This window comes from Eretmochelys imbricata, chromosome 11, assembly GCF_965152235.1.
Source record: "Eretmochelys imbricata isolate rEreImb1 chromosome 11, rEreImb1.hap1, whole genome shotgun sequence".
Taxonomy (NCBI): domain Eukaryota; kingdom Metazoa; phylum Chordata; order Testudines; family Cheloniidae; genus Eretmochelys; species Eretmochelys imbricata.
This window is the reverse complement of record NC_135582.1, coordinates 6,050,855-6,075,860: the sequence shown is the minus strand read 5'-3', so window position 1 is coordinate 6,075,860 and position 25,006 is coordinate 6,050,855.

Here is a 25,006-nt window from a genome sequence, read left to right as displayed (position 1 = left end):
GCTAATGTTGATGCTGTGCGACATTGGCCTGTGATATTCTCCCATCCTTAGCATGGCAAAGAGGTAATCTCAGTTCTAAACTCCTTGACAGACTATCATGGTCAGCGGATGTTTTCTTCTACGTGGAGTGGCAGCAGAAAATGGTGCAAGGTGCTTTTTACAGTGGCTATAATTAAAAGTGTGATTCTTTCAACACGTATACCCAGGCTATAAGCATTAATTACTGATTAACAGGAGCGGAGATGAGATTGGGCACCCAACTGAGACTGGGTTCTCCGGCCTAGTATCGAAGCACATTCTTCACCATGAAAGCACAAAGAAGCATGCATTGATGCAATGTGGGCCTCGGATTACATGAATAATTCTGCAGAATTCTTCTTAAATAAATCTCTCTGGGCTGTGTTACTTACAACCCTTATTATCTCCTGTAGCAAACCCAGCTCAGGCTTTAATAACTGCCTGCACATCTCAAGAACAAATCTACAGCTTGAGAATCTGGTGCACGTGTCCAACAAACTCTCCAACATCAATGAAATTGAGCCGCACAATCCACTAGCGCCTTACATCTTTCATGCCATTGGAGGCGACAATGTCCTTTTGATCTAATAAGGTCTGGGAGATGCCCTGGAACAGGGTTGCCACCTGAGCAGTTTATGGACTGCCTTGTGGATTAAAAGATTTAATGTGCCATTTTCCTCCCTCAACGTTAGAGCACTCTACCGTTCACAAACCCGGTAGTCCTGACTGGGTTGCCATATTAGAATAAGGAAAGAAAAATGACAAAGTTAATAGTGGGAGGATGGCCAGTATCTCTACATCTCACAGGAGGTAGCTGAGTGTCCCATCATACGTTCACCAACGGACACGGTGATTCTGAATGGCCGGCGATGGCTGGTGGCAGCAGAAAGCTGCTGCATTTTCAGCCCTGTCTGGCTATTTTGCTAATCTACTCAGTAAAGAAATGTGCACGACAGGGAACATTCTTATGCCTCTCTTTGTACCCTACTGTAGGTGCACTTACGTTTCTGTCACCAGGTGCCAGATTGCTGGTTTCAGCCATATTGCCCCTTGTTCGGGTAGGAGACATCCCACAAAATGGTAGAAACTTTCACAATACAGGAAACCTTTTAAAGTTCAACCACTGTAATTTCCGCATATTAGGACATTATTTTTGAAATAATGGAGTAAAGACTGCAGGATCCATCTGTCTGAACTAATGTATTGTGTTTATCTAGCTCTAGCCCATCAATCTAGATTAGGTATTTGGTGCCCTGAGACTTCTGTTTTTCTACTAAACTCTGTTTTAATGCTAACTCCTCCTCCCATCTCACTCCATTTGTCTGTTTTGACCACTCACATCCCATCTGACATGTAGATTGTGAGCTTTTGGGAGAATGACTATGCCTGGATTCTCAAAGGTATTTAGGCCTGTCTTCTTTGTCCATACAGCCTCTAGTACAAAAGGATCCCGACTCTTCATTGTCCTTTCTAGGTGTAGCGCCCCTCTCCACCCAGTTACCTTCTTTAACGTCAATCTGTTTAAAGGGTTTGATGGACTGGCTTGGGTTCTTCTGGATCCCGCCTCCCCCTCAGCAAGGTGTATTTTTTTTATTTTCCCTATGAACTTATTTGGCGGTGCCTCCACCCCCCTTTCTCCTTCCTGGCAGGGTCAGCAGGGCAGCTTGGGAGGAAAATTCTAACCACAGAGTAACCCCCACTTACTTGCCAGATAGTTGGAGACTCCCAAGAAACAACACAAACACATACAATATATTCAACATAATAATTATATTAAACAGGAAACAAATACAACATAACAGGGTAAAACACTATTCTTAGGGTCACCGGTGCTCACGCTGATAATACCCATGACTTTCCCCAGTCAAGTGACCTGATGTAGCAAATGTAAGATTAGTGTCCCATTGGTACGCATAGTTTGTTGGGACCCTTGATGACCTGTGACCACGATATCTTCTCTGCAGAGGTTTAGCAGTGTGGCTGACTGGGTTCAGTACAGCCCAAAGGATGCACAAGTGGGAGGAGGTGGTAAGTCCCTCCACAGGTTATAAAATCTCCAAACTCTCACTCCCTAGCTTGAGTAAACAGTTCAGGGAGGAGAGGGTCCCCAAAACAATTTCCCTGACTGTCTAACTAAAAGATGGTGCACTCACAAACTCCATGAATGATCCACAGGTTCAGCGTTGACTCTGGACTCCTTAGTCACTGCAGAGGGGCTGATCTCTGCTGGCAGGGATCCTCTTCATGCAGGAGTCAGGCTGCTTCTGGTACCAGGATTTCCCCTCACCACAAAGGGGTGCAGGGCTCAAGGTGCAGATTACACAACTGTACTAAAATCCAAACTGTCGTCTCCTAGCCCAGCGTCCAGACACACACACAGCAGGCAGCAGCCCGGAACTAGCAGCCAGCGCAGACCTGACCATGTGGTGATGGGTCTCACCTAGGGAGCTGGAGGGCGAACTCAGCCTGGCTGGGGAAGCTTCCCAGCAAAACTCCACAAACTGGGAGTCATCAGTGGAGAGGGAAAAGCCCAGTGGAGGGATCTGCAGTCAGGTCCCTAGAGGCCAGTTCACAGGGGGAACCCTGCATGCAGGCCTGGGACTCATAGATAGATTCATAGATACTAAGGTCAGAAGGGACCATTCTGATCATCTAGTCCAACCTCCTGCACAACAGAGGCCACAGAATCTCACCCACCCGCTCCTGTGAAAAACCTCTCACCAGCTCCCCACACAGCCAGTCCTGCCCTTGCCCTGGCTGGCTCCAGACTGACTCAAAAATGGCTTCTCCCCTTTCCTGAGCTCCCTGGGAGGGCCTCTCACTCCCTGTTGCTGGCCAGACTCTGAGTCTGCCTTGGCTCTCCCTCCCTACCAGGGACAGTGTGCCTCCCCCGAGCTGCCAGCAGACAGGGTCCCAGGAATCTAGGTCATCTCCTTGGGGGTTACATAGGCAAGGTGTAATACAAATAACACCTAATTATCCACCATTATGGTAGCTTACCACAGCTGACCCTCAGGCTCTTTTATAATATTTAGGGTGAATCATGCTTCTGGTTGGGCCAGAATTGCCATAGGAACAGCTGCTCCTGTGTTATTTCAGCACTTTTGTTTCTGGTTTCACACAAAAAAAAGTGTGTGTGTGTGTTGGGGTCGGGGCGGGACAGGGAAAAAAAAACCTTTTCAGACTTCAAAAGAAAAACGCATTTGGGGGTGAAGTTTAGATTAAATCACAATCATCCCTACCCGAAACTGGCTATGCTTCATCGGCTTTGAGCAGATCGGACACGAGAGATACTCTGAGGCTGATTCTGGCTCCTGATCCAGTACTTATACCCTGCTTCAGGGTCTCTGAGAGCTGGGGAAGAATTCGCCTAGCTTAATCTATTTAGCTTAATGAAGAGAAGGTTAAGGGGCAGTTTGATCATTGCCTATAGGTACTTACGCTGGAAACGCATATTTGATCATGAGCTCTTCAATCAAGCATAGAAAGTTATAACAAGACCCAAAGGCTAGAAGTTGAAGCTAGACAAATGCAGACTGGAAATAGTGTGGAATTTTTAACAGTGAGGGGAATTAGCCATTGGAAGAGCTTATCAAAGGTGGTGATGGATTCTCCCATCATGGGCAATTTTAAAACCACAATTGGATGTGGCTTTTGTAACGGACATGCGCTAGTTCCAAAGGTATTAATTAGGGGGAAGTTCTGAGGCCTGTGTTAGAGAATCATAGCAATGTAGAGCTGGAAGAGACCTCCAGAAGTCATCAAGTCCAGCCAGGTCAGACTAGATAATCATAATGTTTCCTTCTGGCCTTGGAATCTATTAATCTGGTGCAAGAGTGGTGTAGGCATGACATAAATGGCTTTACACTGCTCCACTTGCAAGCCCCGGCATTGAGCGTATGCCAGCGGCCAGGCTGCCTAGATCCATGGCAGGATGCAGCACAGGGAAGGCTGCCATAAATTTGAGCCCCAATGTAGGCAGAATAAAGGCAACACAAAGGTAGCTTAGAATTATAGAAGATTAGGGTTGGAAGAGATCTCAGGAGGTCATCTAGTCCAATCCCCTGCTCAAAGTAGGACCAACCCCAACTAAACCAGCCCAGCCAGGGCTTTGTCAAGCCGGGCCTTAAAGCCCCCACTGCTCACTTCTCCTCCTGGGCTGAGCCTCTCAGCAGACACAGCACAGAATCTATCCCTCTGGTTTTAGGGCCTAGATCCCACTCACTGGAATGGTCTTTGGACCAAGCTCCTAGCATGTTGTTGCTTTAATCTAAAAGGCAAGGAGCTAAGAATTTTGAAAACAGAAAGGAGGATTGTGTTTGTATAAAAGCAGGCTGGTTCTCTGTAGCACAGAGGCCCTGGGGATGAGTGCTCATGGGCCAGGCCATAGTGCTTTGTTGCAGTTTAAACAAATAAAGCAATCTGCCAGGTTGCGTTAATGAAAACAATAAGCCATTTTCTCTAAACTCATAAGCTATAGCACTGGGGCTAGAAGAAAGAAACCAGCCAGCTAGAAATAACCCAGCTGGTAGGAGAAATAATGCAGTTTTAAGAAGATTTCCCCCCATTTCTTCCCCTGTCTGTCGTGCAATAGGGAGCAGAAGAAGACTGATGAAAGGAAATACCCTCTCCCCCAAGCCCCTGGCTCTGCCACCAAGGTACGCAAGATGGGCCTCATCCAAAAGCCATTGAAGTCAATGGAAAGCCTCCCATTGACTTCAATGGGGTTTGGGATCAAGTCCTACAGGCAGTTTGTTGCACTGTAAAGGGGTTATATTCTACCTGGAGTCTGAGTGAGTTCCTCCCCTGTCCCAGTCCTTAACCAATTATCGTTCAGAGGGTAGGGGGTGGCCTGGTGGAGCAGGGGAGTCCACACTTGGCAGAGGGTGTTCCTTGCAAACTTGCTAAGGCCATGAGAGTCAATGATGCTATGCCAGGGATATATTTAGCACCATGTAAATATTTTACATTTTAAGCCTAAATTGATACACTGTAATTTAAAACAACACTTAGGATGTTATAACGTATATATAATAAGGAGGCAGTATAATAAGATATTAGAGACTTAGACTGGGTGTCAGGGGTTCTGGTTTCTTTTGCCACCTGAACTGAACCACTGTTTAGCATTGGGCTGTGCCTCAGTTTGCCTAGCTGGAAAACAGGTCTAATAATGCTTACCTCGCATGTAAATTAGGAGGCTCCCCTAATGTTTACACAAGGGCATTCGGAGTGCACACTTTGCTTTTACGCATGCCCTAACATCTCAAAGCACTTTACAAAAAGTGGTTTATTTTCATTTGACAAATGGGAAAGCTGAGGTACGGTTATTTAAGGACTTGCTCCCTTCCCCCCAAATTTAGCCACTTAATGTCAAAATAGAGAAGAGAAGCCAGGTCTCCTGATTTATCGTCTCTACTTTTACCACTAGGAAAAACTAGATCCATGAATGAGAAGAGCAATATAAATCCATCGTTATCATTATCAGTAATTTGTTCCCAAATACACTCCCCATAGTGACTAGTGATAGATCTGCCTGATTAAAAGGCAGATGTAGAAATTACATTTGACAAAGCCTCACAGGAGTCAGAAGAAATCCCTGTAAGTTTCACCTAACATTTCTACTGATTTGATCCGCTCCACTTTGCACTATCGAACAGTGTGCGTTACCTGCCCGGGCATGATAGAGTCCATAGGTTTATTTGGGAATTTTCAATGCTTCAGCTAAAAATAGGTGCCCAACCAAGATAAAGCTCCTATCTCAATGATTTGCACATAATTTTGCTTATGCTTAATGCAAAGTTGTTTGCTAAAATGCTAAACATTGCAGAGTTTTGGCTGAGTGCATTTTAAAGAAGTCTAAATAAACGACTAAAGCAATAACTTTGATCATTACCTCCTGAAGCAGTTTGAAGCCTACCGCACCAGCCTGCATTTCTTCATTCTCTCTGCAAGCTGAGGAGCAGTGCATCTCCATAAATGTCAAGCCCCCAGCTTGTCTATTTGTCTACTGAGAGTCCTCCCTATTCCCCGATGGTTTGCCATATTCGTTTGCCTCATCCCAAGCTAACAACAAGAGGCTAAGGAATGAGAGCAGGAATTGAACCGGCGACCCGGTTCACTGCAAAGGCCCACTTTGTTCAGCAATCAAACTGCTGCTGAAATGAACACTCGTTTCACTGTAATTTCACTATCCTGAACTTCTCAAATCTCCCATTTATAATCTATTTTGGCCCCATTAATAACATTGCCTGGGCTCTTAAGAAACCTGAACTTGTTATCCTACTATGAAAGGTGTTTTCAGTGCCTAGAATGAATCCAGACTAAGATGAGAGACCATGCTTATTTAGGAATAGCATGCTCATGTTTTGCAGGTTAATGACATAAGCTGGGGCAGTGTAGAGATGACAGTGAGGTGACCATCACAAAAATTAATAGAATATATGCCCTGTAGACCTGATCCAAAGCCCTTCAGAGTCAATGGAAAGACAGTGGGTCCAGCAGACCTTGCATCAGGTCCTTTATATGCACAAGTGACTACTCTTCCCCCTTTCTTTGCACATTTCTGGGTTTTTATTCCATGGCCTTTCGGGCATTAAAAATGGCCTGTGACCTGCATTTTTAGGTTTTTTTGACCAAAGAGCTTTCATATATCTGCGGTGCATATAAAAAAAAAGATTATCGCTTTCTACGTAATGAGCCAGAATATTGCAGTAACACTGGTGTACTCTCTCGTTTGGACTCTAATGGGATGGCTGCGCTGCGGCAGGGAGGTGTCACTGCAGTACATGTAGATATACCTCATCTAGCTCTGCTCAAGCTAGCTTGCTAAAAATAGCAGGGAATCCGCTGCAGCAGAAGCTCGTACAAGCTCACCCTGGAGCCTGAGTAGAACTATCATAGAACGTCAGGGTTGGAAGGGACCTCAGGAGGTCATCTAGTCCAACCCCCGGCTCAAAGCGGGGCCAACCCCCAATTTTTGCCATTCAACCCTAAATGGCTCCCTCAAGGATTGAACTCGCAACCTTGGGTTTAGCAGGCCAACGCTCAAACCACTGAGCTATCCTTAGGCAGCTTGCCTGTTCCTCCACCCCATGCCACTGAAGCTGCTTTGCTATTTTCAGCAAGGTAGCCTACATGTGCTGCAATCACACCTCCTGACTGCAGTCAGGATCCTCAGCTGAGGTAAATCAGCATAACTCTATTGACTCCATTATCTCTGTGGCTCTTGGTGTCAAAACATTCAGGCAGCCCTGATTTACTATACTCCGGGGTAGGATTCAGGCACACTAACAAAAATCTTGCCTTCCACATTTGCTTTAAAAAAAAACAACCCAAAACACTTAAGGGTTAATTTTCAGAAGTTGTTAGACCTAGTTTCCTTTTTTGCTGGCACCAACCTAACTGTCTCTAACTCCGTGACTTGCCCCGGTAATCAGGAAGGTAGAGGGAGGAAAAAAATGCAGGCAGAGTTTTCCTGGTCCAAGTTATGCCCACCAAAAGGGATGGAACCCTTTCAAAATGTTGTCCTTTCATGCACTATTCTCCCACTAGTTCTCAAAATGGCAAGGTAAAGCGGTGCCGCATTTCAGTAGCCTGTCACTTTGCATGTTATTTTGCAAAGTGAAAACCCTTCAGGCCCGATTTGGGGCCCTGGAGCGATACCCCAGTGCTACACATTCTTCTATGCAGGTTCACGGGTTTCGGTCTCTTGCTACAAATGAGGGCTAGCACAGTCTTCACAAAGAGCTGCTCAGTGGCCTGGTGTAGAAAATTGGCTCATTGGATTAAACTTTGGCAACAGGCCTAAAACAATACTTATCCATGAACGGAATCTATTAAGCATGAAAGAATTATAGACAAGAGCAGACCAAGCATCAGAGATGTGCTGAGGGCTTCGTTTATATTAATATATATGGAGATTACATGATAGTGCTGAAACGACATGCCCTGCAGAGAATACGAAGAGAATAGCATGGAAGAAAACACTTTATAGAGAATGTTTACTAAAGGGCCTGAGGGGTTTTCTGAAATAATCAAAATGAACCGTTAAAGCCAGATGCTCCCCTCTTGAAGGGGAGTTATTCGTATCTCGTGGGATCGCGCCTTCAGCTTCAGACATCCAAACAACTGTGGATGAAAATCTTAAAAGAGGGAAGTTGAGACTAAAAGAAGGAGGCAGCAAACTTTCCACTGATTGTGTTTGGAGTTGCATGCATGCTGGAGCAGAAGATCTGCCCAATGGACGTTGGCTGATCTTCTGAAAGATGAGGCCAGCACTCAGAGCCCATTCCTGCATTCCTTGTGCACCAAAACAGACTATAGGGCCCGATCCTCAGCTGGCATTAATCAGCATAGCTCCGTTGACTACAACAGAGCTATGGCGATTTATGTCACCTGAGGATCTGGCCTCTGTGTTTTTGACACAGTTATTTTCCCAGAAAGTTAATTAGCATCTCAACAATGTATTAAATGCAAAGAAGATATTGAGGTAATACGAGCATGAGATCAAAAAGCCAAGGCCAGGACGATCTTCTAGGATCCTCAGAGTTACCTGTGGGGAGGGGGCTCTGTCCTTCTTCTGTTGCACCTCTCCCACAGCACGTTTGCCTGCTCTCCCTGGGCAGCTGAGCCCAGGTGGGGAATGGAGGTGGAGGGACGGAGCTGCTTCTCATGCCGGCTGAAGGTTGCTGCTCAGGGTCGCTGCTCTGTGCAGGACTGCAGCTGCCCAAGACACAGCCCACCCGCCGTCGCCGCTTCCCCGGCTGGGCTCTTGCAGGCAGCTGCTGCATTGCACAGAGCAGCGACCTGGAGTGGCCAGCGTGAAAAGTGACCGGTCCCACCCCTTCTGGTCCCTGCCCAGGCCTGGCTGCCAGGGCCAGAGGCCGAGGGACAAGCACAGTGGGAGAAGGACGCAGCCCCTCTCCCACTGACATAGCGCTATGCACACGAATGCTTATGTCGGTGTAACTTCTGTCGCTCAGGGAGGTGGAATATTCACACCCCTGAGTGACATAAATTTTACCAACATAGGCTGTAGTGTAGACATAGCCTAATTCTAGTGCTGTGCCATGAAGGAACAAGTGGAAGCTGAGTTAAAGGGTTGTAGAAGTTGTGTCCTTCTCGGGCAAGTGGCATTGGGTATCCTTCATTGATTTTTATTGTCTTCATTAAAGACTGCCGGGATTGTGAAGTAGACAAGGTGGGGGAGGTAATATCTTTTATTAGACCACCTTCTGTTGGAGAGAGAGACAAGCTTTCAAGCTACTCATAGCTCTTTTGACTGTTAAACACCTATTAAAAGTTATTTATCCATTTCTTAAGGCTTTTTAATGGCAGAAATTGATCAAGCTGGGCAAGTTTTTAGCAGACCTCTATAAATTAGTCCATGACAAATAACTCATCAACTGGTGTATAACATAATGTATGTGCAGGATTCAGCTCTCATATCTCCACAATGGATATATCTTACTCTCCTTACATGCGTATGATTTTCACTGCAATCAATGGAAAGTTTGCTCCCTGCTTCTTTTAATCTAAACATCTCCTAAACACTTTTAATGACTATTCCATTGTTTGAGCTCGGGATGTGGAAGAACTAAGAGGCTCTCACAACAGGTATGAATAACTCACATTGAAGAGGGGGACATCTGGCCTTAATAATCAAGGTACCAGATAGACTTGTCAGCAAAATGTCAGAGGAAGTCCTGTGAAAAGGTCATTCAACCAGTGGTTATCTAGATCATTAAGGTAACCTACATCATAGACGCAACCATAGTGAAAGCTGCTTAACATACATTTAATTCCAGAACAGCAGCCAGAACCGTTGCTTTATAGTGTGCGGCCTGGGGCAATAACTGATGATTAAAGCAGTGTCCTTCTCAGAAACTGATGCCATCCCAGGAGAGGAGTCTTAGTTCTTGGAGGTCTAGCACAGATTACTAGCCCCTATATAAGGAAAAATCACATGCTGCCTTTTCCCCTCCCTTCCCAATGCACAAGGAAACCCTGGGGCACTCTGATGCTGATGAGGACCCTCTCCTTGCAGATCGTCACTCAATTTCCATTTGTGATTCAGCAATTTGCAAAATTGCTTTGTTTCCATTTTGATTCAGTGAGGACTGGAAGGGATATAGTCTACAGAGGGAGTGTGTGCTAGTGGGTAGAGATTCAGGAGACTTGGATTCTATTCCCAGATCTGCCATTGTCCTGTTGGGTGATCTTGGGAAAGTCTCTTCTCTCCCTGTGTCTAAGTTTCTTCATCTATAAATGCAATTTAAATGGCCAATCACACAGATGTACATGGGGATAATGATACCTTCTCTATAAAGCCCTTTGAGATCTACAGCTGAAAAGTGCCAGGTCCCTATGGCTGTGTTATCAGGTCTGCCATTGGCTCACTGTGTTCCAATGAGAAAGTCATACACATTTGTTTTCCTCAAACGGGTAGGTCAACAGCTCTACTTCATAGGGTTGCCATAGGCTGAGCCTTTAATGGGTCCCGCCTGGGTGTTTTCAGAGTCTCTTCTCCTTCCACAGTGTTCCCCCGCATCCCCTTTGGAAACCTTACCCCAGTCTTTCCAGATTCACAGATATGGCATCTTCCAATTAAGGAGACACTCAGAGTTTTCCTTGAGGAGACTCTGTAGGGGTCTGGCTTGGTTACGGTGGTTAGGTACAGCTAAACCCTGGGTCAGAGTTTATCTGTCCCTTTCTTGCAACGATCGGCTTGTACCTAGTCTGGTGAGTCCTTGTGAGTGGCAGAGGTTTACACGCTTCCTCCTGGCAACTCTGCTGCAAGTCCACTGTGCAGCCATTGTCCTTCTGGTTGCCAACCCTTCCTGTGACAAGTTCTTCCTTTTAAGCCTGCTTCCTGTAAGTGGTGCATGCTCGGCGGCTCCTTGTACAGGCACCGACTCCGGGGTTGGAGCTACAGATGCCAACTTTCCAATGTGCCCGAGGGTGCTCACTGCCCAACCCCCGGCTCTACCACAGGCCCTGGCCCCACTCCACCCCTTCCTGCCCCCTCCCCTGAGCTGGCTGTGCCCTCGCTCCTCCCCCTTCACCCACCCCCCCCGAGCCTCCTGCATGCCACGAAACAGCTGATGGGAGGTGCATGGAGGGAGGGGCAGGTGCTGATCGGCGGGGCTGCCGGTGGGTGGGAGGCGCTGGGAGCGGGGTGGGGGAGCTGATGGGGGGCTGCTGACGTATTACTGTGGCTCTTTGGCAATGTACCTTGGTACATTCTCACTCCTTCTCAGGCTCAGGTTGGCCACCCCTGGTCTAGACACTCAAACATTTATCTCATTTCAAAACGAGGATTATGTTTCCCCCTGCAGTAATGCAGAAGAGGTTGTATGCTGCAAGGTCTATGCAGTGATTGAAAGCAGGGGCATTATGTGGTCCATGGAGTACAGTATTTATCTCGGTAGGTACCTGTGGGGGCCAGGGTATCTTAGCGCTTCCCAAACATTAATAAACGGGGAAGAGAAGTGTTGATATTGGAGCTATTTTAGGGGGGAAAAGTCGAGTTTTTCAATAAAAAATTACCTCTAAATGAAATGGAAAATATGGTGCCATTTTCATCATGTTTCGGGAGCTAGGGGTTGCAAACCAAAAATTAAATATTTCCATTTTCAGCAACTGTAAACCCAACAAATAGTTCCGTGTCCAGTTTTTCAATAAAAGCCTGAAAAAAATTCTTGACAAAAAATTAAGATACTTTGGTGTGCTTTGAAATGTCTGCAGGAAATAAAATACATTTTGGACCACCTTTAATTATTAGCCACAGATAGATCTCCAGATGGTGTGACTTTCCATAACTCCCTTGAAGTCAGTGGAGCTATGTGTGACAGCAGCTGGGGATCTGACCTGGGAAATGTGAGCACAAGGTGATTAAGGGAGTTTATTAAAAAACTTTGATCTTACCAGGGCCAGAGGTAAGAAGCAACAATTTCTTCCCTGATCTCCATTTGCTCCACTGGGGGGCAGTAGTCTGGTACTGCACTTGGCCAGCAGTAGCCAGCAGCCCCAGTATTGGCTGGCACGTGAGAGGTGGAGTCAAAGAGCCACTCATTCCAAGCCCGTTTCCACTGCCTACACTAGGAGGCGCGTAGTGGTACCATAGACTTTGCATCTCATACTCCCCCATTCCCAGTTACAGTATCCCACACAGAGAAGTAAAGGGGGGAACCCTTGACATTCCTTCAGAGACAAGTAACAATTTTGCCGTCGGCGACACGCTCAAGATCACACCATGAGTCTGTGGTAGAACTGTGATTTAAACCCAGCCCTTATGAGGCACCATTTAGTGCCTTAACCACAAGACCATCCTTCCTCAGAGATATCTACTACAAAGATTGACCTGTAAATCTAAGCCCTTCTCCATAAACCTGAGCAAGGACAGTATGAGCAGCGTAGCTTTCACCTCCTGGTAGGCAGGTCATAAAAGCTTTCCCAGCGTCCCTTCACCACCACTGATGCATTTTGCTATTTTGAGTGCAAGAGGCATGAGCTAAGACAAATGTGTAATTACTTCTTGACCTGCCCTTCTGGGTGATACATTTTCATGAGCTGCCACGATTCATTATTTGCATTGATATGTACAGAAGGATAGGGCTGCTTAGTTGATATTCATTTATTCAACAGTCTGTAATCTATATTTAATGGAGTACCAGACTGTGGCATAATAAACCGTTTAAAAACATAGCTGCTGCTTACATAGGGGTTATTGCTTGCATAACCTGTACTTATTTTTCATTACAAAACTAAAAGAGCAAAGCATAATTCATACCAGAAAATGAAGTTAACATTTAATGGTTTGAAAAATGATAGTGTCCCAAAATGCTGTGCAAAACTCAGAGTGCTTATAAAACAAAGCCAGGGAGCAAAAAATAAGTACAAATAAAAAGGCAATAGCAGTGCATTGTGAAATAAGGATAACAGTGCAAAACCAGGCATACCAGTTTGCTTTGGTGTCGAGAGCAAGGGTTGCTAATGAGTCTGAAATCAGTAGGTTTGGGAACTGTTGAGCATACACATGCAGCTCTCCTAAGAAGCACAAATCCCGCAATTCACATTTTTGCCCCTTCAGGTTTTTCCAAAGCAAACAGCAGTTTCCACCTGTCATACAGAAATGATTGAAGAATGGGAATTGTGAAGATGACACAAAAAGAAGAAGCAGACAAGTTGATACTGCATTCAGAAAACTCTGCAAAATCTGGAAGGCTGCAGATATTTCAATAAAACCAACAATCAATGTATATGAGACAATTCTTGTGCTGAAACTGTTGTACAGGTCAGAATGCTGAAGTAGGAGGAAAGCCGATGAATGTAATATATTGACTGCAGAAAGGAACTGATTGAGGGGAATACTGAGAGTTTCAAGACTGCAGAAAATGAATCATGAAGTGATAAGAACACAGATAGGACAAGAAATGATGCTGTTACAGAAGAGTCAAGAAAGACGACTGTGATGGTTTGGACACATGTCAAGAATGGACACGGAAAGGATACCATGCATGGTGATACTTACCAAAGTCCAAGGAACTAAAACTAGATGATGCCCAAGCATGCGGGATAGATATGGTAAAGAATGACATAGAACAAAAAGGTTTAAAGGTGAACAATTCTTGAAGCTGGTTCAAGACAGAAGTGGAGAAAAGACTTCATTCATCCCCATTGTTGCTGCTGAGCTGGCGGACGGGAATCAAAGAAAAATAGAAATGATGTTTGACCAATCTGTCCACCTACCTACTGACCCATTTAACTATTGTATCGATCCATCCAACTATAGGTCAGACTGTATCTTCTGATCTTAGGGTTTTATACTGCTGCCCATCAGCAGAGTTTCTGAGGTCCAGATCTTCAAAAGTACATAGGTGCCTAATTCCCACTATTTCAATGGAAGCTAGGCTCCTAAATACCCTTGTGGATCTGGGCCTGAGAGTCTTCCATGTAAAATCGATAGTAATAGCGAACTTCCTAGTCGACTTTGTGGGGTGTCTGGTGCTCTTCCTTCTTTTGGGGTAAAAATATTGGCTTAAGATATGTTTTTTTGCCTTTGAATTTTAGATTTTATTTCCTTTTCTTAGCTGGAGGATTAGTTGGTTGGGGTAGAAAGGGAGTCAGTGCTATGTTATTCTTATAGTGGAAAGGTCTTTTCGAAGAGGAAAGTTTTGCAATGTTTGCTAAAGACACTCTCACTCTACATTTGCTTGCTCTCCTCTAGGAAATTGTTCCATAGCTGGATCCTATCCACCAAGAACGTTTTGTCCAGCTCTCATGAGTCAGTCCTGGGCTAAGCATCCCAGAGGAATGTAGCTGTCATGGTGGTTTGTAGACTGAAATTCAATCTTTACTGTAGCTGGGACTTGATCCATTCATCCTGATATCTTTAATTAAGCTGAGTAGCACCCTGCTCTTCAAGCAGTCTCACTGACCTCAATGGGACTATGTGTGAGGTGAGGAACTGTCTGGGATGAGCAAGGTGGGTTACCAAAGCATCTTTGTTGATGGTTTAAGAATCTCTTGGCCACTTCTTTCAACAGAGTATAGGGAATATTGTGCTCAGTCAACACTGTTGAGTGGATATAGGATGACCTCCAGATGTTTCAGTTTTAAATAGTTCAGACTAAAGATGAGCCCAGAACACCCCCCAAAGCTGAGTAACTCGCTACCTTTGGAGATGTTTGAAGTCTGAATCAAGAACCAGATCTGGGTCCAAATTCTCTACTGAAGTAAATAGATGTGGCACCACTTTCCTCATTCACACCAGCAGAGAACTGATCTGTGAAATTTTGTAACCTGAGCCTCTCTCTAGTTTAGGCAGACAACACAACGGATTCTTAGATGATGGCCTAAGTCAAAATTTTCAAAAGCACCTAGGTGATTTCAGAGCCTAGGTCTCATTAGTTAAGGAGTTAGGCTCCTAAGGGCCAGATTGTTTAAAGGTATGTAGGAGCTTCTCTCCCACGGGAGGTTAAATACCTTGAAAAATCTGGCGCTGAATGTCCAAATCACGTCTGACTATGGGACTTAGGCTCCTAAAGTCATTCAGGAGCTTTTGAAAATGTTGCCCTTGGCTCAAAGAGATGGCGGATCCATTTTCACAGGAGGCTCTCAACCAGGCTATGGGATTACCAGAGCACAATTCAATTGCAAAGGTCCAGATTCTCAGATGGTTTAAATCATGTGGGTCAATGTGGCTACCTGAAGATTCTGACATCTGCTCAGATGCAACATATGGCATGGTCAGGGCCTGGGGTATATGATGGAGAACAGGTGACTACAGCAAACAGGCAGGGCGAGTATTGAGTTAGCCTAATAAGCAGCTTCCCGGCCACTGCTGCGTGATTTGTAAGCAACACAACAGAAGTGAGTTTTCAGGAGGGACTTGAAGGAGGCCTTCCTGTTTATTTGGGTTGCTGGGGAAATGAATCATAGAATCATAGAATATCAGGGTTGGAAGGGACCTCTGGAGGTCATCTAGTCCAACCCCCTGCTCAAAGCAGGACCAACCCCAACTAAATCATCCTAGCCAGGGCTTTGTCAAGCCAGGCCTTAAAAACCTCAAAGGATGGAGATTCCACCACTTCCCTAGGTAACGCATTCCAGTGCTTCACCACCCTCCCAGTGAAATAGTGTTTCCTAATATCCAACCTAGACCTCCCCCACTGCAACTTGAGACCATTACTCCTTGTTCTGTCATCTGCCACCACTGAGAACAGTTTAGATCCATCCTCTTTGGAACCCCCTTTCAGGTAGTTGAAAGCAGTTATCAACCCCCCCCCCCCCCTCATTCTTCTCTTCTGCAGACTAAACAATCCCAGTTCCCTCAGCCTCTCCTCATAAGTCATGTGTTCCAGTCCCCTAATCATTTTTGTTGCCCTCCGGTGGACGCTTTCCAATTTTTTCACATCCTTCTTGTAGTGTGGGATCCAAAACTGGACACAGTACTCCACATGAGGCCTCACCAATGTCGAATAGAGGGGAACGATCATGTCCCTCGATCTGCTGAGTATATTCAAAGAGTCATTCTCTGTACTCCTGCCGCTCACTTCCAAGGAAAATGATGAGTTTATATGTAGCATGTCTCCTCTGGCAGAAAGCTAGCTGAAAAGAGTTCACAACACACGGCTGTTTGCATCCAACATTTTGCCTAGCTTCATGCTGAGAGTTCAACTGAATTCCTTCCAGGCCTGAACTGACATAACCCATCTTGCTGCCATGTCTATTGAGGGACTGGGCAAAAGGACCCTTTTTACCTATTTGCTGTTCAGCAGGAAATGGAAACTTAGCAGTGACAGAGGTCAAATGGGTGCCAGAATCGCAGGTTATCCTTCACTGAGTTACAGTGAAGGATAACCTAGCTGGTACTTCCGCTGGTAGACTTCTCTAATTCAGACTGATGGAATCTGAATGTTGGGAAGGGGCCAGTCCCCCTGTAACTTCTCTGGCAATGTTGGACTGAGTGACCTTAAATAAATCATGGTAAGTAACTTCCAAATGGGCAGAAGGATCTGGATGTTTGGATTCAGTATAGTACCTATGTAGCCTCTGTGGTATCCCTGGTGGCACAGAAGAGATGTGGTCATATTTAGAGCTAAAAAGGAATTTGGGTTTTTTTTTATTGGCAATGCTGATTTGTCAGAACTAAAACTTCTCATGGGAAAGGTTCTCAGGCCAGGTGGAATTTCTGGTCAAACCCAGGAGACAGAGGCCCATCCACTCCAGAATAGCCACTCCCCTGGAGATTAAGGCACTCAGTTCGCCTGAGGGTTCAAATCCCTGCTCCAAATCAGGGCTTTGAGCCTGGGTCTCCCATGACTAAGGCAACTAGCCATACCAGTAGGCTATTCTGCATGTGCGTCTCTTGATCTCTCAGAACTTTGAGAGGCCTTGCTTTTCTCCCAGTACAAGAATATTTTTTGAAATATCAACTTTCATGGGAGAGGAAGAAAGATTCCTGCTCAGCTCTTAGAGTAACAGCCGTGTTAGTCTGTATTTGCAAAAAGAAAAGGAGTACTTGTGGCACCTTAGCGACTAACCAATTTATTTGAGCATAAGCTTTCATGAGCTACAGCTCACTTCATCGGATGCATACTGTGGAAAGTGTAGAAGATCTTTTATACACACAAAGCATGAAAAAATACCTCCCCTACCCCATTCTCCTGCTGGCAATAGCTTATCTAAAGTGATCACTCTCTTTACAATGTGTATGATAATCAAGTTGGGCCATTTCCAGCACAGATCCAGGTTTTCTCACCCCCCACCCCCACAGAAACCCACTCTCCTGCTGGTAATAGCTTATCTAAAGTGACCACTCTCCTTACAATGTGTATGATAATCAAAGTGGGCCATTTCCAGCACAAATCCAGGATTTAACAAGAACGTCGGGGGGGGGGGGGGGGGGGGTTAGGAAAAAACAAGGGGAAATAGGTTACCTTGCATAATGACTTAGCCACTCCCAGTCTCTATTCAAGCCTAAGTTAATTGTATCCAATTTGCAAATGAATTCCAATTCAGCAGTTTATCGCTGGAGTCTGGATTTGAAGTTTTTTTGTTGAAGAATTGCAATTTTCATGGATTTGTGCTGGAAATGGCCCAACTTGATTATCATACACATTGTAAGGACAGTGATAATTTTAGATAAGCTATTGCCAGCAGGAGAGTGGGGTAGGGGGAGGTATTTTTTCATGCTTTGTGTGTATAAAAGATCTTCTACACTTTCCACAGTATGCATCCGATGAAGTGAGCTGTAGCTCATGAAAGCTTATGCTCAAATAAATTGGTTAGTCTCTAAGGTGCCACAAGTACTCCTTTTCTTTCTGCTCAGCTCTTGATATTTGTAATTGAAGTTCCTGGACACAAGTCAGACCCTGCGATTGTCTCTGCTTCCCAGCCTGATTTATCCAGTCTGTTCTGCCAGTGCCTTGCGTCACCCCATAGGGTGTCTGCATGCATGGTACAGCTCCCTGCACGGGAGGTTCTATTCATGACATCTGGAGGATCAGGCTGGAGTTTGAAGTCTCAGCCCCATGTTTGTGATGGGGGAGTGTACGTTGGAATCTGGGCTCATGTTCAGGTCAGTCTTGATGCAGAACCTTTGCAAGGGTCTCAGATGGGAACGTGGAAGATATAGCAGAAGAGTTAATTGAAAAGATAGATATTATGGCCCTGAGATGTTCCTCACCAGCAACCCATACACGGCAACACTTTCCTCACCATCCAGCAGTGACATCATCATGACCTCACTCTAGTCTTTACAGTGCTGACTGCTAAAGAGCCCAGCTATGGTAGTGTGGGGGCAGTGTGAAGGGGTTGTGTGTGTGTGTAAGCAGGCTGTCCTACAGAATGTCTAGAGAGGTAGAACCTTCTTACACAGATGATGGTACCCATTGGCATGACTGAAAATACTACCTAATTCCAGCCATGACCAGCTAAGATAGAACTGAACTAGAGCTTGAGAAAACTATCCCTTTCCTTTCTATCTTTCTAATCTGTGATCAGGAACAGTCAGCATGGATTCACCAAGGGAAGATCATGCCTGACTAATCTAATCGCCTTCTATGATGAGATTACTGGTTCTGTGGATGAAGGGAAAGCAGTGGATGTATTGTTTCTTGACTTTAGAAAAGCTTTTGACACGGTCTCCCACAGTATTCTTGTCAGCAAATTAAAGAAGTATGGGCTGGATGAATGCACTATAAGGTGGGTAGAAAGTTGGCTAGATTGTCGGGCTCAACGGGTAGTGATCAATGGCTCCATGTCTAGTTGGCAGCCAGTGTCAAGTGGAGTGCCCCAAGGGTCAGTCCTGGGGCCGGTTTTGTTCAATATCTTCATAAATGATCTGGAGGATGGTGTGGATTGCACTCTCAGCAAATTTGCGGATGATACTAAACTGGGAGGAGTGGTAGATACGCTGGAGGGCAGGGATAGGATACAGAGGGACCTACACAAATTGGAGGATTGGGCCCAAAGAAATCTGATGAGGTTCAATAAGGATAAGGGCAGGGTCCTGCACTTAGGACGGAAGAACCCAATGCACTGCTACAGACTAGGGACCAAATGGCTAGGCAGCAGTTCTGCGGAAAGGGACCTAGGGGTGACAGTGGACGAGAAGCTGGATATGAGTCAGCAGTGTGCCCTTGTTGCCAAGAAGGCCAATGGCATTTTGGGATGTATAAGTAGGGGCATAGCGAGTAGATCGAGGGACGTGATCGTTCCCCTCTATTCGACATTGGTGAGGCCTCATCTGGAGTACTGTGTCCAGTTTTGGGCCCCACACTACAAGAAGGATGTGGATAAATTGGAGAGAGTCCAGCGAAGGGCAACAAAAATTATTAGGGGTCTGGAACACATGACTTATGAGGAGAGGCTGAGGGAACTGGGATTGTTTAGTCTGCAGAAGAGAAGAATGAGAGGGGATTTGATAGCTGCTTTCAACTACCTGAGAGGTGGTTCCAGAGAGGATGTTTCTAGACTATTCTCAGTGGTAGAAGAGGACAGGACAAGGAGTAATGGTCTCAAGTTGCAGTGGGGGAGGTTTAGGTTGGATATTAGGAAAAACTTTTTCACTAGGAGGGTGGTGAAACACTGGAATGCATTACCTAGGGAGGTGGTAGAATCTCCTTTCTTAGAAGTTTTTAAGGTCAGGCTTGACAAAGCCCTGGCTGGGATGATTTAACTGGGAATTGGTCCTGCTTCGAGCAGGGGGTTGGACTAGATGACCTCCTGAGGTCCCTTCCAACCCTGATATTCTATGATTCTATGATTCCAGATAGATGGAGATGCTTCTCAAACCCTAAAATGCTCCCTAACACCTCCAAAATATCATTAGCTCCACACTGGGGAAACTGACACAGGAAAGCTGATTTCAGCACCCAAGGCCCATACAGTAAGGCAGTGACAGAGCCGGCACTAGAATCTGTCTCTCTTGACTCACAATGCTGTTCTTTAAGCACAAGACCATGCTTTCATCCCCTGCTGCTACTAAGGTGCCAGGAAGACAGAAAATGATCAGGAGAAACAAACAGTGGGAAAAAGAGAATGTTTCACTTTCATCTCCTGCTGCTCTTCTTTGAAAATGTCATTTAATCTAAATCATTCAGACAGACACGTTCCACATGCTCAGCGTTTACACCAAGTGCTGCTTGCTTTTTATTATTTCTTCCCTGTTATCCCAACAAACGAGTGATCTTGTGCTTATTGCTAAGTGTGTATCCAACATAGCATTTTCTGTGCTGTAATTCCCAGGGGAATCCATTCTAGACATTTTCCATTGCAAACCTGTGCTCGCTCATCATGCTAGACGAATTTTAAAATCACAGGGTCTGATCCTTCACTCAGTTACACTGGGATAAATCTCGTATCAATAACAGGAGAATCAGGACCTCTTTCCAGGGGAAATATGTATTGTCATTGTTTCCAAATAAGATGGTGGCAATTAGAATCTGGGTATTGGAATAAGTGCTGGCTGCTCATCCCAGTTCACGCCAGAAAAATAGTATCAACACGTTGTTCTATTCAGCTGTTATCACTCTTTTTTGTCAGGCAGAACCAAAAGCCTACTAAAAATACTCGCATTGAAAGAGAGCCATGCAGGTGTCTTTCAGACACTGTGGATTGATGTCCGTCCGTGGCTTTCATGATACAAACACATTTCTGCTGCAAAGGGTCACTGGTAATTAGAACAGCGTATTTAATGAAACAGGCTTGATTTTTTTTCTCCTGAGGTGATGAGCATGCACAGCACCAACTAAACTCAACACTAGGTCCCCAGCAACTCTGAGGAGCAAATCCCACAAAAGAAATGGACCGATTTGACAGCATGAAAAACGTAAGTTACAGAAGATTTAGTTTGGGGTTGGTCCTGCTTTGAGTAGAGGGTTGAACTAGATGACCTCCTGAGGTCTCTTCCAACCCTAATCTTCTATGATTCTCCTAAGGAACCCTGAAATAGTACTCCCATGCGGTGCCCTGGCAGCTCAAGTGGACGTAGAGATAAACATTGACCTGAAACGAAATGTTTTATTTCAATTTTTCCCACCACAAAATTCTGCTAAAATTGATCTTTTCTCATGGAAGATTCTGATTTATTTATTTATTTTTAACAAAACCCCATTTTTCAACTTGCCCTGTGTCCGAGATGAGAGGTGCTTCAGTCATCGTACCTAGGCTAAAACCCCAGAGGTCCTTCCTCCCATTGAACCTACATATTTCCTTTCTCAGTTTCATCCCATTTTGCCCCATTAAATCCTTGACATCTCCGCTGAGGCTGCCAACAAAGGGTTGATTGTGCAAAGTGATTACTTACCCATTAGGATGGAGACCTACCTTCTCTTTTGTCACAACAGCAGTGTAAAAACAGCTGTCCATCACTATATCAACCATGTGAGCCAGTAACATTCAACCACTACTCCCTATTATCAACCCTTGGAGCTCTCTAGTTTCCTATCTTTGCCATTTCTAGCACGCAAGTTCCAAACTTCACAAGTGAATCCACATGCAGTGCCGGAACATGTTAGACAGATTGCTAGGGGGAAAAAATGTAACATTATTTAATTTGATAGCACAGTGCTTCATGCCAAGGTAAGGCACGTGTTTGCTGTTAGCAGTCAAAGTGCCTTAGCGAATGAAAACTGACATTTTAGTTATGAAATTTTACTAGCCAGGAATCCCTAGGGAAATTAATTTGGCCCTTTGGAATGTGTCCCTTTCTTTGAGCCACATCACAAGCTGACCCACTGGTATTTAGCACAGACTAGATTATTAGTTTTTGGGTAGAGGGAGCCCACTGAGGGTGGGTAGAGTACAGTGGCTTACTCTGAACTGTATTAGCAGCTCAAACGTTTTCATATAGTTCTGTTGTGAATCAGACTTTCCGCAATGGGCCAGAATTGGGGCTGCAGCTGAGAAGCAACAGACCAGAGAGTCAGGCCCTGATTACTAATGTTCTAGAGCTTTGCTGACATTATAATATATGAATATATATGCATATATAATATATCCTCCAAGCAACATTATCTTCTGCACTTGCATCAGGCCTGAGGTGACTTCATATGACCTTACAATTATAACCACATGTGAAATGCAAGAATTTGCTTCAAACTCTGGGGTGCTGTCATTGGAAAAATGGAAGTTACAGTTTAAAAAATAATTAAAAAAAAATAAAGCTTAGAACAGGTGTCTTGCCAATGGAGCATTTACAGGGTCATTGTAGGCTTTAGTCATTCGTGCCCAGACACCACCGTGATGGGTGGATTGGAAATGGATAGCTGGGACTTGAATACTCTACCTCTTTTCCAAGGAGGTTCTCTGATTTGCAGGATGAGTTCTGTTGGGTTACACTAAGCTCCTATTTTAAAAAGACCTTCCCCTACCTGTTGGCAGTGTGAGGGTCTAGAACTGTAGGTAGGGAAGGAGATTGGCGTCAGTACTGTCTATCGGAAACCTGTGGTGGTATCATAAATTCTTCGACTGCTCTTGTATCATTTCAGAGATGATTCTCCCAATACACACGGTCCATCAGGACGTAACATGTGAAAAGACCACCTAGACCGAAATGGGATGCCTAGTACCAATCTGTGGCTGTTAAAACTTGTAATAGGGCCTAGTACAATACATCCACATGTGAAACTCAGGGCTACTGGGTGGAGAACCAAGTTATTGAAACCCTTTCCCTCTTGCACCATGTGCTTTGCAGGCAAGAGAGGCACCTCTGGTGAGACAGGACTGGCTCCATCTGCTCCAAAATCACAGGTCTCTGCCACTTGAGCTAAAAAATAATCTCTTTACTAGCCAGCAGCAGGTCCCTTGTCCTAACTATGGGTCAGCCATTAGAGGGCAACATCACTGAATCATAAATAGATAGTAGACTGACCTTATTACATGAGCTAGTTGTGGGCCAAAATCTGGACACCTTCTCTTGCTGGCTTCTGCTGTACTGTCAAATGACTGTCCTCCCTGAAGCAATGGAGAGATTATCACACATAAGGGAGACCTGTGTATTACCAGATAGGCCCAGGGTCCTTGGAAATGGCTCTGTTAAACGGTACCCTTTGGCATGAAGCAGGAGGAATGTCCAGTAACGAAAGGCTTGATCTGAAGCCCATTGCTTTCCATTGACCGCCGATGGGATTTGAATCTGCCTTTGTAATGTGTCCAAACAATGGGAGCAGGCAAAGGGGGGGGAAGTTTTAAAGACATTCTCCCCCAGAGGGCAGCTGCTGTATGGTCCAATCATTGAGAATAAACTGTTTCCAACTAGGAGGCTCTATGGCATGACTGCTTCTAGTCTGGTCTGTTGGAAATGTTTTTTTTAAGAAATTAAACTGTCATTTAAAATTTCACCATTTTTCCAGGTCCTGTCTTTTGGCAGGGGGCTCTGTAGAGAAGTGTGTAATCTGGGCCTCGCACAGTCAGTTTGTAGATAGTCAGCCTAGAGTGAGGTGGGGTGAGAGGTGCTGATCTATTTCAGGGAGCAGCCTGCTTTGTCTCGCTCTGTTTTGGGGTGCTTGTGCGTTTGGGCTCTGAATTCTAAGAAATACAGTCCTGTTATGTTGCAACCTTCCAGCAAAAGAATTTTTTTTAATCTAACTTCTCTGTTTGCCCTGAAATATAATATCTACAAATTTAGACATCTCTACTTCCCAGAAGTACTTGAGGAAAGAGGACTCTCTATGTGGAGGAAGGAATGAAGCCTGAGTGTTGCACTGTCTTGGCTCTGTCTCTTTATGCTTGTACACAGAACTCCTCTCATCTGTAACTATATTCTGACTTTAAGAGGAGTGAAGGATGGGAGCCAAGATAACGCACACTCTATTTCTGTAGTGGCTGATGACAGGATCACTTGGTAAATGACAGGACTGGAGCTGGGAGAGTATCAGATGCATGGCAGCATCTGTCGCAGGCTCCTTGCTGTGTGTGCATACCAGGAACTTCAAAGGCTTGAGTTCTCCAGGGATTCCTCATGTTCTTTGAGTTGGAAGGAACAAATAAAAATATAAATGATGCAGCAAATCTAGGCTAAGAGCCATGATTGGGAAAAAACTAAAACAAAAAACAAACTGGGAAGACACGCACATCTCCCGATGTAGTGTGCCATGGGGGGATTAATTTTTGAGCATTACTATTATCATTATTTTATTGTATTTATATAGTACTATCAGGCTGCATGGTGTCTCATGAATAAAAGACGAGACCAGGCTCTAACCTGAGGATCTTACAGTCTAGACATTAGACAGATTATACTGGCTATGTCTACACTGCACGCTAAGCCCAGGTCTATGGGACACAGGCTTGTGGACTTGGTATTTCCAAGCCTTTGCTTGAGCATCTGTACTGCATTGTAAACCTGGGTTTACAGTTGCTGGGTCTGGGTCTCACAGCTGTGCTAACAGGTCCATACTGCACTACGCAGACCTTCTGACTCAGGTCTGTGGCTTGACCTGTGTCCACACTGCTAAATGACAGGGGCTTGGACCTGAATCATAACAGAAATCAGGCTCTGACTGATGCCCCGGCCTACTATGGTCCTAGTACCAGGGTCCTGAGTTCTTGCTGCCCTGAATTAAAATGATTTGTATGTTAAGAAGCGGGGCAAGGGCTCAGAACTGAATCAGAGCCCAGGATTAGTATTCAGAGTAGACATACCCACTGTGACTGCAATATTGTCTGGGGAAACGATGGCAAGGACTGGCATAATAAAGGAAGGGGACAAAGACACAGAAATAGCCTAGGGAACATTTTTCCTCTTTAGAATTGTGTTGGTGTCCTTGAATTGCCTTGTTTTGTAACACACAAATCTGTCAGCCAGGCCTGAGCTGGATAATGGAGAGTCCAAGTTTGTGCTTTTAAAGCCAGCCATGCTGCCTCCGTTTGCTGGAACTGCATCAGGAGACAATTGGGCACCCACATACTATGGAGGTAGGTGCTGTATAAGAACCTATATAGAATGTCCCTGCTCTGTAGAGGACTTGCCAGACTGGAT